The sequence below is a fragment of the Plectrocnemia conspersa genome, unplaced genomic scaffold (genome assembly GCF_051122295.1).
Source record: "Plectrocnemia conspersa isolate PC_06_02 unplaced genomic scaffold, ASM5112229v1 ptg000003l, whole genome shotgun sequence".
Taxonomy (NCBI): Eukaryota; Metazoa; Arthropoda; class Insecta; order Trichoptera; family Polycentropodidae; genus Plectrocnemia; species Plectrocnemia conspersa.
In genome coordinates this window covers 11,110,973-11,127,206 of record NW_028277167.1, presented here as the reverse complement: position 1 = coordinate 11,127,206, position 16,234 = coordinate 11,110,973, and the positions used below count along the sequence as shown (strand labels likewise).

Genomic DNA, 16,234 nt, shown 5'->3' with positions numbered 1-16,234 from the left:
CCACAGCTATTGGTTGACGACCTCAATACAATCGACCCCAGTGCACATACACACATTTTATTACATCGACTGTATGATGTGTACACGATCTCCCACATACCGCGGTCTACTTTCCGGACCGACAATTTCTTGAATTGGTGTCAGTGTGCTGATAAATAAAAAAAACGTGAACACGTACGAACGCGTACGTACGCTCCGAGACAGAGCCGCTCAATCTGAAAGACGCCCGGGGGGCTTAAAATACAATTTCAAACCAAGACATAGGGCCTATAAATCGAATGTATGTATTTAACTCAACATTAGATTAGGATTTGAGAAAATACGAATTAAAAAAAGTGAACTTTTAAAACTTTTCAACCATTCGTTCCTCATACATTTATACAATTAATTGATCAGCAAGTATGATAAAAATGAGAATATTAAAATATAATTAACCTTTAATTTATTATAGTTAGTCATATCGAATTTTAAAATATACATTAATTTATACTCACGTATATAATTTTGCTATCATTACAAGTTTTTATTGTTATATCTCAACTTGATCCGAACTCATATGATCCATAAAATATAACCATCGTAAAAGTTGTATTATTTATGATCCCAATCTCGATTATTTTAGTGTCGGATCCACAACCCAAAAAAGGACATGAGATCGTGCGAATTATTGATGGATATTATTATTTTAAGTAGCAACATCTATATCATAAAAATCCTTAGTCATATGAAAATAAGCATATTCAGACAAAAACAAAATACCACAACATATTTATTAAATTATCAAAGGTATATTTTTTATTGTTTTATCAAATTTAGCATATGCTTAAAAAATTTATTTCCAAATAAATTATTTGAAGGATACATAATTTATTCAATGCGCAGTTAAACTAATCGATCTGCGTATATCATATTAATTATTTTTTTATGAGTTGGTATGAGTATGAACCACAGTCGGCGCAGCAGTATGAAATACAACAAAAAATAAACAATAGATATGAAAAAATATAAATACCACATTATAAAACATAATATTTAAGTGTTATTATTGTACAGAGGTTGACTGTAGGTTCAAGGTGAACGCGTTCATTATACCATAGCAAACGTCCTTTGCTTTTATCAGTGCGTGTAGGTTACGTGTATGTGGATGTATGCATATACAAGTATTATAATACACATTAAACGAGTTCAGGTAAATAATATACCATCGATCGCCGAGCGGCGCTTTTAATCAATAATTTAGAAATCCATAATGTTTTTAATGCCCATAAAAGGTTGGCAACTTCAGACTTTTGAACCTGTTATCCATTAATGTGCACTTCAAGTTGATTTTCATTATTTGTATTCAATCGAGACTTATTATTTAACCATTTCGAAGGTTTCCTTAATATGATTTATTATTATTGATATTAAATTTGAGCCTTAATGGAATTGATCAACACAAATCAGGTTGTCCCATAAGTCTTTGCCAATTTTAAGGTGCGGGTTAAATGAGTTAAAAATTAAAACGTGTAATACTTTTCTATATGTTTCTACTATTATTATTCTCCATATGTCAACCAATTTGTTTATATTTGATTCTAAAAATAATGTATTTTTGGAAGCAATAAAATCTTTAAAGTCGATTTTTGTATCCGTTTTTTGTAAAATATTTTTTCCACCTAAAAACTGTTAAGGGATATAAATAGATGATAATCGTTTGGGGCAATTTCTGAAGAATACGATGTAGATATTTAATGTCAAAATTCAAGGAATGAAATTTTTAGAACCACATTTGACATTTTCTAAATTTAATGGCATCCCTGTCCATTGCATTACAGATGATTTAACTGTTATTGTCGCATTATGACAGAGTTTAAACACATAAAGCATAATATAGCTTAATTGAGATTAATTTATCTATACCGCCATTGTCGATTTATGGTAACAAATATTCCATTACTAAATAGCATAATTGATACGATTATTGTAAACAAACACCGAAATAATATTGAAATTATGGTTAATTAATAAAAAAAATTGTAAATGTAAAGCTTCCACTTCACTCTCCGAAAGTAGGCGACAGTTGGCCAAGGACGGGAAATATAATGTGAAAATTCGGGCTTACTTCGGTCGAGCTCGGTTGTCCCCGCGCTAAAATCTCTCGCAAGTTCTCCGAGGTCACCGCGAACGGGAGGTAAACTGGGGGTAATTTTGGTCGAGGCGGCCGACTTCGTCGCCTCCAAAAATTCCCTCGCTTTCCGAAAGTAATACCCGAAGACGCTTCGAGCGCGAGCGGCGAGATACTTCCCCTTTCGCTCTCTCGCGTGACGAGAGAGAGAGATAGAGATGGTTTATCGCAAACTGAGATAGAACGATTCAATTTTAATATGGGCGTCTTCACGATCGCGCCACTGTTTGGTATTTTTGCCCGATCTGGACGGCCAAAATTATTTCTCCACTTTAGTTGATTCCATAAGTGCTCTTATAATATTATAAGTGCTAAAAAATACAATTATTTAAAGTATTTCTTTAATTGTAGGCCCGAGGAATAGGAATTCCGTGTTGAACGGTCGTGCGAATTTCGCCGCGTAGCGTAAAAAAAAAATTGTATATGTCACAAATTTGCTGTTTTTTATTAAGAAAAAGTATTTGACTAGCATTTTACCATACTCGGTATCGTTTTTTTAAATATGTATATATTTAGTCATTCCAAACAAATTTTTATTTTATTTCATTAGTACGCGATCCACAATTTGACGTTTACTGATTTTACCACGGTAACCATATTATTAAAAAATTACAATCATTACAAAACTGTATTTTAAATTTGACGTTAACATTTCTTTAATTGTAGGCCCGAGGAAGAGGAATTCCGTGTTTAACGGCCGTGCGTAAAAAAAATTTAGCCGCGTAGCGTAAAAAAAAAAAATTGTATATGTCACAAATTTGCTGTTTTATATTAAGAAAAAGTATTTGACTAGCATTTTATCATACCCGGTATCGTTTTTTTTTAAATATGTGTATATTTGGTGATTCTGAACAAATTTTTAGGTCGTAACTTTCGCGACTAAGCCCCGTCCCATTTTTAAGAATAATACATTTTTAAGGTATGCAATGTGTTAAAAACCGCAAAAATCCGCAGTCAATTTTGCATGTATCATAAAGAGAAAGACCTAAGCTATATATTGTATATAAAATCTCAATTCAGCAAATTGACTTTCCATACTTTTCCTTAAAAAATAATAGAAATTATTCATTAGTTGCACACTTGAACGTTTCCTGTTTATTATTTATTAGTGACAGTGAAGCCTCGATTCAACATAAAATGTCTTATTTACTAACATTGATCTATTCCGGTGCATTGCAATCATCCACCATCTCCTTTTTCTCCATTTGGCTTTAATTTTTTTTGTGTTTAAAACACGCACGTAGTTATAATACGCGAGGTTGAGAAGCGTGCACGCGTATGAAATTCCCGGCTGTGCGAACGCTATTCGAAAAACTGCGACCTTGACCGACTTCGGTCGAACTTCCACTAGGACAACTTTCGGAGAGTGAAGTGCGAGTGAAGTGAATATTTACAGAAAACTAAAGCCTATTTACCTCTAATTAAAACAATCGATAGATCATTACCATTACTGATACGTAGCGGCTAAATAAGTTTTGAGGCGTCAATGATAATTTTGATAAGTCGTTAAACGGCCGAATATAAATTAAAACCTCTGCCAAAAAAGCCAAGACAAAACGGGCAATATTAATCTAACACAGTTGCAATTGTAATTAACATAGGAGTCAGGTCCACCGCCAGGGCTCCACCCTTATTCGGTTACATCTTCAATAGCTCCCGATACATCATCCCACAATATCACATACAGTCGATTCCGCTAAATCGGGACACATTGGGCCCCAAACATTTGTTCAAAATTAAACAAACTTGATCAAATTATTGAAAAAAAATTAAACACGCAAAAATAATGTGTAATTATTAGGTATACATAAGAATGTGAGAAAAATAGGATAATAATAGTAAAAAATATCTTTACCAAAAAATTATAATAACAGTTGTCAAAAAAATAATGAACTTAAGATTATTTGTGTTCAGGGGCGTAATTTTAGATTTTTTTCTTTAAATTTACTGTCCTAATTAAACGGAATGATGTCCTAGGTAACCGAAGTAAATTACTATTTGTTCTCTTATTTGGATTCTGTTCCTTGGTATTTGGCCCAAATAACAATAAAAAGTGGTCCAATTAAGCGGAATCGACTGTATAAATAAGTTTCAAAATAAAAATAAAAACACCAGATATTGAAAAGGCATTGGACACATAAGATGCAGCGTGGTTAAAAGTAGCTTAATTACACGTTACACACTAAAAGGAATTATTTGTATACGAGTGTATATCGATCGTCATTTTATGTGATATTCGTGAGATCGAATCTGCATACAAAACGACGAAATAGATTTTTTACACTCGTGGGTGTCAGGTCGAAGCAAGGACGTAGTCTCGGAGGACTCATTGCGTCATCGTCGGCGCTAATGAGCCTCGCCAGGTACGCCACCAGGTGAGTCGTCGGACAAACTTGGGTCAACGACTCGGGCCGAAGCACGAGCTCACAACACCGGCTCGCCGATCGATTTCAATTAATCAATGCCAATTTACATATGGCGAAATCGCGGCAAATGCGCTTCACCTTGGCCGATGGATGCCACTGCTTACAAACACAATGTACGACGCGACACCTGTTGGGGCAGGCGTGGCTAGTGTTGTAGTTTAGGTGGGTGCGCACTGGGACTGAAGCAATGCGGTCGACACAATAATACTTTCGCCCAATCCTCAAGTGTTCAATCTCGGTGTTGCCAAACCGATTTCAGTCATCTTTTAATATCTATTATTTTAAGTATCACTTTTATGGCTCTTCTGCTCATCGTTTGTGATAAAACGGATAGCCACCCATTTGCGGATACTTCATCAGACAGCTCTAAAGACGTCTTTCGGTTTCGTATTGCAACACCACGTGGGCAGTTATTTGTTTTCTTCCGGTTTATGGTTTGAAACTGGCGGAACACACACACGACTCACGAACTCACCAATTTAACCCAGTTAACCATTAGGAACCAGAGACCAGAGAGACTCGATAATGACAACTGCGAATCTCTACGATTTTTTAGTTATTATAAACACCCCCGCACGATAATGACACCTGAATATTTATTGTACATCGCACACGTACATGTCTGAAAAATTGCACCACTTGGCCATTAAATCCAAATTTGAATAAATTTATAGTAGTCTTTACTTTTATCAATGAACAGATTTATGCCGTTAGAAATAGCATGCTTTTCAGTAATTTATAAAAAAATAAGAACACCGAGAGCCGCAATTCTAATGAGCACGCTCAATAGCTCTCGCCAACGTCAGCCCTAATTTGAGCGACCCAAATAAACAAACTCGAAATAATGGCTATTTATGCATAGGGAGGGAAAACTAATTCGCCCCCCGTCGACCGACGATGCTCCATCGGCAAAGATAATCCAATTACAATGCGCTTTCACAACGCTGTCCGTACACCGCTGGTTGACCGGTCGCGGGATTTAAAATGTTGTATGTCCGTCCCTGTGTATGTGTAATAGGTTCTGTAATGTGATTAAGGGCTAAAGCGGGGGAAAAACGAGCAAACACGCGCGAGGTACCCACATAAAGGGTTAAAAGTGGATTATAATGGATTATCTTTGTAAAAAATATATTTCTCTAAATACGCATGACACTCGAATGCCAAAGTTTCTCAGAATTGAATAGCTTCAAATGAACCGAACTAGAAATAAGTTTCTACAAATATATTTTATACCCCTGCAATTTATCAAAAGAATATTCCGACGATCGACGCCCCGCCAGTCGGCGTTTTTCTCAATACAGTGAAACCTCGGTTTATAAGTTTCGTTCCGAAATAGTGCGTGTATTTCAAAATACACGTAAATTAAAGCAAATTTCCTCATAATAAAATGATTAATAAAAAATACAAGTACATTATTTATTAATATCTGGATCATCAATAATTCAATGAAATATTGTTCTTTTCGTGGAACGTGGAATCTAATGACACTTGCTTTTGCCTTCTTTTGAGGATTTGTCGAAAATGTGGCATTGCATTTAAGGTTCTCGATTATTTATATTTTTGAACTATTCGAATATATTCGTAATTTTTTTATCGGTTTTGTAAAATATTATTTAATTAAAAAAATATTAATTCATATTAATTATTCTATTACTTTAACAATCGTTAAAGTTTTTAAGTTTTATAAAATATACATAACTCAATCCTGTGCGTATTACTGATCAGCGAGGGCGTCAAAACTAAAATGCTTAGTTTAGTATTACATATCATTTAAATCACCAGAATTAAGATCAGCTGCGATTGAATTAATTCATCAAAATTGATGGAACATTTTAAATACTAATTTTACTGAATTTATTGTATAAAAATATCTAATAATGTTTGGAATGAATTTAATATACATAGATTGGATATGTATAGGTGTTTGTTTTGTGCGGAATTGCATATAAATTAATTAAATAAAAATAGTATAGCCGCGATCGAATTATTGAACTGATTGAAATGATATCTTTGCTCCTTGAAATAACAAATACAAAAACGTAGCACGAATTTCACAAAAATTTGCGACGCACACTTGTTTTTGAGATAAGCGTTAAACAATAATAAAAGGTAGGCCTTTCTAACATTTTGTTTCGTTCAACGAACGAATTCTACGAATTTCGGTCGTAGTAGATACCACCGATAAAAATATTTTTGTTGTTGAGAAGAAGCGTCTCATTGTCTCAAAATAAAGGCGCACAAAGGAACATGGATTTTGGAGCGGCACTAGTCACTTGGGTATATTAATAGAAAAAAACGACTACATGTGTTGCTCAAATACAGAAATTGCTTCATTTTAAGATTTTTTTAAATATGGTACAAACGAATATTTTACGAATATTCGATAAATTATTTGAATATTCATATAGTTGAAAATCATACGAATAATTCGAATGTTCGATTGAGAACCCTAATTGCATTGGGTGGTGCTTTTTCATGAAATTTTGCACTATTTCCCATATTTTCAAATATCCCTAATCTAATTTGAAGTGAAGGGTTTCTCTGTTTATCCTTCTCCTCAGATAAGATCTGTGTTGTAGTATGAGAATAAATTGCTACGGGAGCCAAAAAAGGTAATTTCGGAATTTTATTTTTAGGAATAAAAAGGGGAACAAGATCTGGAATTTTTTTTCAAGAAGTACTAAATTTTTGAGGACTATCCTCCTTAAAAGAGGACGTCTGGTCACCTTATCTCGAATATGAAATCGAATTCCTCCAGTAAGTCGTCCTGAAGGTCTGTAGAATGAATTGGAGCATTATCCATTAACAACAAGACTGAGTGGCAAATTTTTTTAAAAAGATAAATATTCACTGCAAGGAGAATCATCGGCTCAATTTGGGAAAAAGTGTCGCAATACGTACTGATTATATTGCGAGATATCACTCGTTTATCTAGTCAAAATTAATTATATAGTTTTGCTTGTATTGCGAAATACTCGTAAACCAAGTTACGTAAATAACCATGTAAATATAATTCAATAAACATCTACAGCAGCCAAAAATACGTCTTACATTGTCATCTTATTTTAAAATAAAACAATTCAATAAAGGATTTGGGCAATGTATATATTCTCTTTACACTGAGAAATTTAAATTTATCATATATTCTAAATTTGGAATTCTTCTCAGAGATTTGAGGATCGGTATTTTATCTTGGTGAATGTATACCTCAAAATGTAATGTAACAGCAATAATGTTACATAAATAATTATGGTGGTATGAGGAACAAATAGACAGGAGTTAATATTGATATTCTAAGAAATATATGAAAACTTCTCATTCCAGTGAAAATTGCTGTGATAGCACTAAGAAGCGAAGATGTTACGATGATATTGACTTAATATTAATAGTTAAACTTAATATTACTAATAGAAAATATTTTATTGAAAATACAAGTTTCCATTGACGTGAATACGATATCTAAACGTAAACAATATCCAAATGGGTCAAATCGGGTCGGTAAAGGCATGGCGCTACATCTAGGGCCCCGGAGAGCAACTGTTGCCCAAGAAAAAGTTGATCGGATGACATTTTTTAGCTCTTGAATTAACTTTCATCGGATGACCCTTATTAGCTCTCAAAGCAAATTGTAATTTTGAAAACATTACGAAGAACCTATATCGCAAAACCGGTAACTCAGATGTATTTCAAGTATGAGTTCCTTCAGCCCTTTTTATACATATGTATGTACAAGAAATAAAAGAAGCGGAACATTGCCTTCAAAAGCGCCCACTTTCTGTAGTACTCTCACAATAAACATTATTATTTAAAAGAACAGATTGTAGTTTTTTGACGCGACTCCATTTGTTTTAAAATTTGCTTGCGAATTATTGTTGACATAATTGTTTTTTGAACGCTTAAAAAATATTAGACATGAGAGAAAATATTCAACGAATGTGAATTAGTAGCAAAGAAATAACGAAAAATCAACAACAGCACCATCTGAATTATAATTATAATATAAATATCAGTAATTTGGCAGCAAAATAAATAAATAATACATTCAGTTTCATGTTGTTATTCATAAAAGAAAATCTAGAAAAAACAGTATCGAATCTATCCCGAAAATATTTTTTAAAATATGTCGTTTCAGTAATATCATATCGGAAAACATTTTCACCCGTTGATATATATTTTTACCAGTGAAAATATAAATTAACTGGCAGGTGCTAGTAAAATTATATGATTTCAACTTTTCTATATGTAGTAATGTATGTATATATTTACATACTTATCATTATTTATTTACATCCGATGTATAAATGTTACAGAGAATGTATATTTTTTGGTCTAGTTATATTTTCACTAGTAAAGTCAACCGATAGATATATATATATATATTTCTATTAGCGAAAATATAATTTAACTTATGTGCGCTAATATGCTGCTCTTAAATGTCTATAAAACGCAATTTGACAGTTGCGAAACGTTTATTTGCTATTCAAACCAAAAAAAAACCTAATGAAAGTTCTAAAACTAATTATAAGTTTAGAAATTTTATTAGGTCAAGTCCAAAATACAAACTAAGCCAACTCATTTCTTATATGGTAAAAAATATAAAATGCCATTTTTGTCATAGACCGGGTTCGCTCTCGGCGTCTCTGGTCAAGATTATGTATTAAACCCATCAACAAAAAATCTTAGTCCTAGTTTTTCTACAGCATTTGATGCACGATATTAATATAGTTTCACTCTACACACACTAAGAGACGTGCGTATAATATCACTGCGTCTATATATTTTAATTTCATAATAAAAACTGATCAAATGTATCATATTCGCGTCGTGTCAACCATATTGCGCACCCACCCACCTTAAATCACAAGAGCCAGTGCCAAACGGTCGTAAATTTAGAAACGCCGATCGGCTTTTGACGGGACTAGCTGAAAAAGTGACCTATTTACTCGGATTTATTTTTGAGGAAAAACTTCAATACCAATTAGGCAAACAAAACGCGAAAAAAGCATGCCTGCCAGATATGGACGTTGAACGATAGACGAACCACAAAGCCGCTGCTCTTCGGCTGAGGCAAATATTTGTCCTTTTAGAGTGCATTATAACAACTAGAGACGTCGAGCAAATATATGTGTTTCCATTGGCTATGAACATAAACCGACAACACCATAAACGTGCCTAGAAACTTAGCTGTGCTGTTTAATTTGCGACGATCGTCAAGAGTGAATATCTAAACGGTTCGTTGACTCGTGCGTGTGCACGTGCTCTAAGAATTTAAATGATGCTTTGAAATATTTGAAAAAACGACGTGTCAAACACGTTGATTTCCTAAAAATCAATTTTAGTAAAGTAGCAAGTGGAGTATACTTGCTACTACCTAGTAGCGGCTACTTGTCAGTCATGTTTTATAAACATTTTTGCCAATCAAGTTCTGGAGTTGGTAAAATCTCAAAACGCAATTTCAAGTGCGGTGAATAAGGCAATTGAAGGGTCAATTATTGTCTAGCAAGAGAATTGGACCTTCCCGATTGACCAGTACATAGAACAGATTTTTGAAGAATTTTTAACAAAACTCTTATCTATAATTTAAAAAAATGCAGTGAATTATGCATCATTAAACGGTCATAATAATTTTATTTTGGTATAATTTTGATTTCGCAAAAAAATTTAAGCTTAATTTTAATTTAACTTTTTATCTACTGTAATGTACACTGGGTGTACATGACAGTTTAATATGTAATTATCTCTATAATCTCTATTTTTCTACACGATACTTACACATTAAATAAGATAATTACTATATAAAAGTAATAAACGGAAGCGACAAAATAAATACTACCAATGTCTATCAACAAATAGACTAATTATTTGAACTTAATTTTTGTAAATAAATATTTGTTTTGCTAAATTTCAATATTTATACAGAATTACTACGATATTGAATGCATTTTTTTCAGCACTTATAACATATAATACATGTTACGTTTCAACTTTTTTTTTTCAATTATAAATCACTATTTTAACATGTACACTAAGTGTACATCACCGGAGAACGCTTTTGTATTTAAACCATAAGGAGAAGATAAACCATTGTGTACACCAATTTCTGTAAATAATCTACTTTTTACATGTTACAATACAAGAGAGAAATGGATCATTTCTGATGCAAAAAAGATGCGCAGAACAAACTTCGTAACTGCAGTTTGGTTTTCGGTTGATTCATACGGTACCCTCTGTAGTTTTTTGCTTTCGAATTATTATATAGAACTGAAGATTTAGTTCTTCACAACAATTCGAGTAAGAAATGTGGTAGCACTTTTTTTATCGTCGTTCCCTTCACGATTTTTTTGAAATCACTACAGTTTCTGCTGCTTTGCAGCCCGTCAAATTAATAATAATATCGAATTTTATGTTACCAAGATACAGCATTATATTTCACTTTAAAATAATATTATTGGGCACACACAAACAAAAATCCTAGTAACCTAATAGTAACCAACTAGCATAGCAAAGCAATACATATTTACTAAGCTTCGAGTAATTTAAAATAAAGGAAAGTAAAAAAAGAATCGACAATCTCAAGAACGTGTCTTCTGGAATTGTACAATATGTTTTTTTTTAAATCTAAAATGACGAGAAAAAACTTCGTTTGGCAAAAGCCGCAAGAATTAGGTAGATTATTGTATATAAGTATAAAAAAATATTTAAAGTTTCAAATTATTTTAATATTTTGAATTTCTAACTTTTTACTCGATGATATTTTTAATATTTTGAATAACCGCTATCTTGACTAACAAATTTAACTAAGATATTAAAACTATTTTAAAAATAAGTTTCAGGTTCATATAATTGAGACTACAATAAGCAGTAATCGTGTCCTTAAATTTCATATTATAACAAAAATGACAAAAATACAATATTTTTAAAAAATTTTATCTATTTTTTTTTACTTTTCTACTTTATGATTTTTAATGTTTTGAATAGTCGCCATTTTGAAACAAGATGGCGGATCAATCTGGCGAACGAACTTAATTTTAATAATAATTTTCATGACGATATCATTAAAACTACGGCAAATACTAATTTAAGTGACCCAAAAATGTAAATAAAAAAATACTATTTTTTAAACAAATTACGATTTCTTTTAATTTTTAAATAGCCGCCATTTTGAAGCAAGATGGCAAATCACACTGGCTAATAAACTTGGAGATCTATTTTCAAGAGATTATTATCTACATTTATTCCAGTTGACATGATCTTGCCTTAAAGTATTCATAATATGATACACATTTTTTGATACCAACATAAAATAACTCCAAATTAGACTTCCTATTCTAACAATAAAAGTTTTGAAATAAAATACCACCATTTTTAAACATAAAAATATTTCACAAGACTGAAAAAACAAATTTATATGAAATACATATAAGCATATAATGTACTAATAAAGCATATTAACATCCTGTTTTTAATCAGGGGTAAGAGATATAAAGAGGCCTTCGGCTGGGATCATTAGATTCAATTTTTTATAGAAAATGGCGTCTTTTTAAAGCTGATTATGATGCAAGCTAAAAATAGTTGCTAACCTAGAAATTCTAAGATGAGCAAATTTCATGACGCCAGAGCTCACCCTGCTCGAGCTTATGATGCTTTATGCATAATCTTTTCCTTCTCTTGAGCGCACTGTGTCGCAGCACACTTGTGCTGATAAATCCACAACACCGTGTACGGTTTTCAAGTGCAAAGCTCGGATTTATCCCACACTTTAAAAATCGCGGCTCTTGAGTGCGACGTGCAGATATATCCAAATACTATGAAGTACACCTTATAAAAAAATCGCAATTAAATATTTAACTCTATTTGTAATGTTTATTGACTCATTACGTGACTTTTTATGAAATTTTATTCAACATCTAATAGGCTAACATCGTATCGTGGCACGTCGATGTAAAGTTTGATTTAATCTATATAAATTTAACTTTTAATTTTGTGTTTGATATTTTTTTAGTAATTTCATAATAAGGAACATAAATCTTGAAAATTGTTATAAAATAATATTTACAAAAATGTAATGATCTATTCAAGACAAAAAACTCTTTAGTCTACGTCTTAGTTACGTTCAAATAGCATCAAATTACTAATCTGTCATATTTGAATACTGAAAAGTAGCTTTTAATAATAACACTATATTCCATAATACAAGTTGAAGACAGCTGACCAGACTATCTAATTATTGAGAACATTGAGAAGGCGAAATACATTTTCTTTGCAAATTTTCCCTGTAAATACTAAAAGAAAAGTTTGCGTATGTCGTGCTAACTCTATTAACGATAGAGTTGAGTGGCTTCGAACGCGTTCGTACGAGATGTCGTCTTCTTCTATTTTCATCCGATCAAGAAACACGGAAAACCTGTTTTCTTGCCTCTTCCATAGTAGGTGTAATGCGTAAAATAGGCCACGGCCATACGCGTCTACCCATTCTCAATAAATAATTATCACGGAATAATTTGAAGTCGTGAGAAGCTCAAAATGTTATATAATGTTAGTATAATTAAAAGGAAAATAAATTTGCTCGGTTGTACTAAACGTTTGCAACATTCAGTAAATATTAATAATGGTAGTATATATTAACTATAAAATGTTAGTGCTTTTAATTTTAATGTTGAAATTAATTACCTTGCAATCAGCAACGCGTAAATCCAAAAGATCAGCGGTAATCCAATTATTATCTAGTCACTCAATAATTTTATTTATATAATAATCATTAATTATATAAATATATACACTGATTCACTGATTTTCGTCATAGAGATCCGACTATCAGCGCGGATTTGACGAGCGGACACAACACTTAACACTATACGCCAGACCGAACACAAAAATTGACCACAAATTTTCGATCGACCGACTTCCGTGAGACCGATCGACACTATCCAAAAGTGGTTGTTTCAAGCGTTAAACGTTAACTTGTCAACAGTGCTTTCTCTTCGATCCTTTTGTGTATCGAAAATTCCTTCGACGAGCTTCTATAAAAACGTTCAACGCGTTTCACAAACACACATCTGCAAAAAGAAAAATAAAAAAAAAATAAGAAACAATAATAATTATAATAATAAAACACTGAAATAGAATAAATAAAATTAATATAATAATGTAGATAGAGACGTTCTAAAGCACGTATATATTTTTTTACTTTTTTTCATTTTCCCATAATTCACAAAATCGATTCGAAGACGACGCAGCTGTAAAAACTGAGTCAGCCGAGATAAGTACATCACTAAGCCCAAGATGATTACACCAACGTAAGGAAGCTGAAATCTCAGCAAAAGAGATAAAAAGTACTGTGTTGAATTCCGTCAAAACATAAACAGTGGCAAAGTTACGAATATACATATACTTTTTTCTCCAACGTTGAACTGTCTATTTTACATTATTTGTACACATGCATTGATGAAATGCAATAGTTACTAACTGGCAATAGATACACGAGGAGTTTAAATGCATAAACATTATTTAAAGGACCATTTTAATAAAATATAGTAGCGCCTAATGTTGACCTTTACTGTTGAAATAAATACACAAGCGGATTATAACAAAATTAGTGTTAAATTTAAGTTGAATATAGGTATAATGAACACGCATAATACAACACGTAATAGCGATTAATATTTTGTTTAACCCAGATATGCCCACTGTCCCATGGGTAGGTCACTAAACTTGTGTCACTGTTTTTTATAATTATGACGTTTTTATTACTTTTACACGAGTCAAAACATGAATGAACTCATAAAAAGGGTCTAATAATAAATCCTAAACAATAAAATCCGGAATATTGTTAAGTATAGTGTTGTTTGTCGTCTGTTGAAGTTATGCTGTTTTTTTCGCGTCGAAATTATTGATAATGAGTCGTCCAAAGTGAGTTTCTTTTTATTATATTTTTATAAAATAAATGTTTTCAGTTTATTATTAGTCTAAGCAAATAGTTTCTGAAAGTATTTTGTTTATTGATACATCGGTTATTGTAGTAAAGTGGTACCAAACATCGTTGTCCTACACATGGGACAATGGGAAGCGGCTTTTTTATTTTTTATTTTTTAGGAATATGAAATTACACAAAATCGTAGAATATTTGATAAATGCAAACCAGGATAAAAGTATAATTAATATACTGCCTCCGATAAATAGTTGTGAAGATATAACTGACGAAGATGATGGAAATTTAACTGATGAAGATGATGGAAATAAAGATGAAAACTCAATAAACAGTCTTTCTACCGGCCAACTATTGTCTGAAGGTGAACAAGTGATGAGAAACAATTTTAGTGATAGTGATAGTGATTTTAACGTTCCTTTTTCCATTATTTCTAAAGAGAAAACCAAATTAGCAAGAAAGAAGAAAAAAATAGTAGAATAGAAATTAGCTGATATTAGAACCTACATATGAGAAATGGCCAAATATGCACTTTGTAAATAATAATCTAAGTCCGATGGATATTTTTGTCTTATTTATTGATGATCTCATAATTAAATTATTTGTCAATGATTTTATCAGAACGTAAGTTTATATAAAACATCTATAAGAGGAAAAAATGATATTTTCCCATTATTACACATATTCTTGATACTGCAGAACAAAACGCATGGCAAATTTATAAAACAACGGGCGAAAGATCAGATCATTTGAATTTCTGTAGGCGAATTGTGACCAACATATTAGAAGGATATGGACAAAATTCACAACATGTAAAAGGACGAGTATCTGCAAAAAAAAAAATATTGACATACGATACGATAGAATGGACCATCTTATTATAATTCATCAAAAACAAACCAAATGTGCACATTGCCACTGTAAATGTATGACAAGGTGTAGAAAATGTGATGTTGGATTGCACACCAAATGATTTATCGATTACCATAAAGCAAATTTTTAATTTTTTTTAATATTTTTATATGTTAAAATTTATTATTGATAATTTTGTGACAATGTACATATTAACAACTATTAAATGTGTTGTAATATATGAAATATCTTAATTTTTTTATTATTTTTTTAATACCCCATTGCCCATTGACCTACAGGTAGGATGGCACTTTTCCGGAAAACTAATGGCGATTAATTTTTTATTTTATTTTTTATATTGATTTTATATATATATAAAGCAAATTAATTGATCAAAATAAAATTTTAAGAGAACAAAATTTGCTGGGCATATCTGGGTTAATTTCTTTACTAAAAATAAACAATTAGATCTCTCGCTTTATTAGCATTAAAAATTAAAGATCAAATTTACACTATCGATTATTAAATTGTGTTAATTAATTATTCTTAAAGATTATAATAATTTTGATAAGATATATATTTAATATTTTAAGTAGATTATAATAATTAAATGAGGCACTGTACAATACTATCCACATAGAAAAAAATTGAGGGTTTGTAATGGAAACATTCAGTCTATTTATTGTCAACAGTCAGTGCACAAAATAATATAAGAAAATGTTTTTAATAGTTCTCAGCAATCACGTGAATTCTGTGTTTTTGTTTTTATGCACACATTGAGAAAAATAAAGCGTATGTTTACTGGTGGCTATTTCGCAAAGCGTGATCATAAATTTGCGCTTCGAGCTCATAATCTCGCGCTAA

General features: G+C 31.7%; 1 protein-coding gene across 3 annotated transcripts in view; it reads right to left on the bottom strand.

Annotated features, from left to right (window-relative positions):
• Nucleotides 1-16,234, bottom strand: part of EcR (Ecdysone receptor) — a 431,050-nt gene that overhangs the window by 378,808 nt on the left and 36,008 nt on the right. For 2 of the 3 annotated variants that reach the window (XM_088182126.1, XM_088182127.1), the window contains exon 2: nt 13,264-13,649. The exons of the other annotated variant lie outside the window; for it this stretch is intronic. The gene's annotated coding sequence lies outside the window, so the exon portion shown is untranslated. The remainder of the gene's footprint in view (nt 1-13,263; nt 13,650-16,234) is intronic. 3 annotated transcript variants of the gene reach the window in all.